The sequence below is a fragment of the Rhagoletis pomonella genome, unplaced genomic scaffold, assembly GCF_013731165.1.
Source record: "Rhagoletis pomonella isolate Grant_MI unplaced genomic scaffold, Rhpom_1.0 Rhpom_scaffold_00002, whole genome shotgun sequence".
Taxonomy (NCBI): Eukaryota; Metazoa; Arthropoda; class Insecta; order Diptera; family Tephritidae; genus Rhagoletis; species Rhagoletis pomonella.
The window spans coordinates 34,212,272-34,215,944 of record NW_023458556.1 but is presented as its reverse complement, the minus strand read 5'-3'; positions in this window follow the sequence as shown (position 1 = coordinate 34,215,944).

Sequence of the window (3,673 nt, the reverse complement as noted above, 5' to 3'; positions counted from 1 at the left end):
TAAACGATAATAAATATATTTGAAACGATTGCAGACTTAAAAATTTTCATAATTAAATTTGCTTTCGTAGTAAATTAAGAAAAAAATTGCTTGAGCACTTTGAACTTTGATTGACAAGGGCGAACCTTAGATATTGACCGAAAGTTTTCATCTTTCGCGAAAATTTTTTAGAGCATAATGAACCATATTTTTGCTATTGCCAATAATTATTCTAAAAATCGAATTTTTGGCCCACCCCACTGTACAGCGAAAGAAAAGGAGTCGACTTACCCAATGGATGGACCAGCTGCAGGAGTACCTGTCTACAGTTGTAGTACCAAGTACGAAGAAGTAGGAGAGTTACCATTTATTTTGAAGAAATACTTCATAAATCAAATTTTTTTCACAATATTTAGTACCATGGTATTGGAGTATTGGTTATACGTTTGCAACCGCGTATTTAAGTATAGATACAAGCACCGCTTTCTGAAAGTTTCGTACTGCATGAGTTACCACCTCCACCGAGTAACTTTTAGTATATGTATGTATGTATGTACCTGCTTGGATAATTCTGCTTTGCCATGCTCGCTGGCCTGATTTGTTTTTGATGCATTGCAACACCACGAAATTTCTTCATTTGTCAGTCTTACATCTGTGCAACCAGCCAAAGTTTCTTATATACATACAAAAGTACTTATTTATGAGTATGTATTTATTTATTTAGTTTTATTACCTCGACTATGATACAATTTTAACTTTCATATTTTTGTTTTGGCCCATTTACTTACCTAAGTATATTGCGTTCTTAGATATTTTTGTTTGTATGTAACTACATCGACACATTAAGTGCATGCAATTCAAGTGCAACCGTCTGCAAATGAATTTCGCACTTAAATTTTCTTCAAGCTATTTTTTGCAATCCTCCCTTCTTTTGTTTGCGTTTAATTTGTTGAGAATGTTGAATTGTTATGACAGTTTTCTTTAAATTTGTTTTAACGGTGGCATGTGAAACCTTGATTCAGTTTTCAAGTGAGGAAAAAGTGAACATATTTAAAATAAATATTAGAGAATGCACTATATTCAGTTATGTTTCTTTAAATTATCTGATTATTTGCTGCAGTGAATTTTGGCGTAATCGCAAACACGAAAAATACAAAAAAAAGCTTGATTGATTTTTTTTTTTTGATTTTTTTTTTGCAACCGCCACAAAAGTCTTATTGAATCTAAAGCAGACCAAAAATACATAGCCACTCCATTTCGAATATGTATGTATGTATGCACAATAAAAATTCATTGATCGGCAGAAAATTTGTGCCAGCCATATAATCGAATAAAAAGTCTGACCTCATTCGAGATTGCTTGGCAAACATTCATTGCTTTGCTGAATAGTTAGTCTAGCTAAGCTTTATTTTTGGCAACAGCCAAGTGTAGATATCATCAAAGCTAGTCAAATCGTCAACGACATAAATAGATCGATGCAATGAATATTTGGAAATACCTTTTTCAAACACATACATAGCTACATGCAAATGTTTGTATTTGTTCAGCTTCTTGTGCTGAGGTATTCTCTTTTCGATTTTTTGCAGTTGCTTTGTCCACAATTGTTTTTGCCAAATTGAGACAAATTCAAATGCCAAAGCAAATTTTGCTAACTTCAATTTCCGTTTTCACTTCTTGTTTATTTATTCAATTAGTTAGTTTAGTTTAGAGGCAGACAAATGCATAACGAAAGTGGGCAAGTATAAAAGAGTTTGTAGGCACAAACTAAGCGAGTTGTTACGTATATGTCCTGCATCATTGGTTGACTCCATAGATGAATCTAAACGGTTCAATAAAATTAACCGCTCCTATCTTTAAGTTCGAAACGAATTCTCATATAGAACACTTAAATTTTGAGGATGTACGTGATGAGGATAGGCGTACGCAGAGCATAATTTTTTTTAGGTCTGAGGTTTTCTTTAATGGAAATTTTATTAGCAATGTTAAAATATAAGTAGTTATTACAAGTTTATAAATTATAATAATTTACCTCATTAATTTTTCTCTTTCTATCTGACTTCAAAATAAGGAGGAGGTTATCAATTCGTCGAAATATTTTTTTTTGGTGGTATGGTGCCTAGGTCCGATCTTTGGATCATGATTAACGGTACTTGTAAATTTTTATACGAAAATTGAAGTCGGTTGTGTTTTTTGTTTAAAAATTACTTGTTATTGTAACAATTGAGTTGTACCGAGCCCTACAAAGCAATTTATATTGCATAAAGTTTATTATGAACATATTGAACAGGTAAAATAAAAATTGGTTAGTTATCTTTATAACAAAATCGTAAATTTTTCATTATTTTTAACCGATTTCGAAAAAAGGAGGAGGTTACCTATTCGTCGGCATATTTTTTTTATGTTCATATGTTACCGCAAAACCGATTTCTATAATTCTTTTTTTAAGGAAAGGTGGTACCTCAGAGGTGGTCCCATCCTAATTTGGTTTAGATCCGATTATTGGATCATGAAGAAATTAACGGTAATCTTAATTGAAGTCGCTTTTGTTTTTTTGCTAAAAATGAAAGCAGTTGAAGGGAAGCCGATATGTTGGGAAGTGAGAAAGGATTTGTCAGTGCGGTGATCTCCGCAAGGGACTCCCCTGCTAATGATAAGCATGTCCCGGTTAAGCAAAACAATATGAACACCAATGATACCAACATTGACGAGTTTTTTTTTACTTCAGTTTAAATATTTACATAATATTTGTAAGTATGTATTTCTTTATTGCATTCACCCGAATTTCAAGAGTTATTACTATTTCTCTTTATTATTAAACTTGCGATATAGTGGGGACATTTGTCTATCGGCTCAAATGAAATATTTGTAGAAGTACTTTTCAAATCATGTCGTTTCCGAAAAATCTAAAAAATTTAATCTATAAATTTTCAAAAAAAATGTAGGTTTACTATGATTAAGATTTAGCGGAACCTTATACATACATGTATGTATGTCAAAACTTCCATGTGCTCTACTGTAAAACATAAAGATGTTTCGTATTGACCTTTCCATGCTTCAGCAAGTTTCACATTACAAGAATTAGTGTATAAAAAGTGACGTAAAGAATATACTGCAATGCAGAAATGTTAATGAAACAAAGATTTCTAATGAGCAAATACGCTTTCTAGTTGCTACTAATGAATAAAGAGTACTGCATTAGCGTAACTTAAGAAGCAGTAGGACATGCATACAGGCATGTGTACACAGAATTTTTAAAGTGAAGAAATGAAAGTAAAAAACATGTGATTATGAGCTCTGTGGATGTTTTTTTTATATATATATTTTGCCTGCTTTGGACTATCCATCAAACTACAGTAAGTGCAGGCAATTAAAGCTGCATGAAAACTATAATCAAAAGATGTATGTATGCTTATAAGTACCTGTGGAAAAGACAAAGTCCTTAAAAAGCCATTGTTTGAAATGTTCTTCACTTATTTTTTTTTATTTTTGATGCGGCATTTTTGTTATTTATTCAGCTGATTTTGCTTTCAAGCGTTTAGTTCGCTATGCATGTATTCAAGATAGCCACACATACATACATACATACGTTATCGTGTACACTCCAACAACAAACATCGCTTCACTGCATCACCATCTGTGATTGTTTATACAGATGCTTGTCCTTTTATTTGTTTTCATTTGTTGTTGTTCGCAG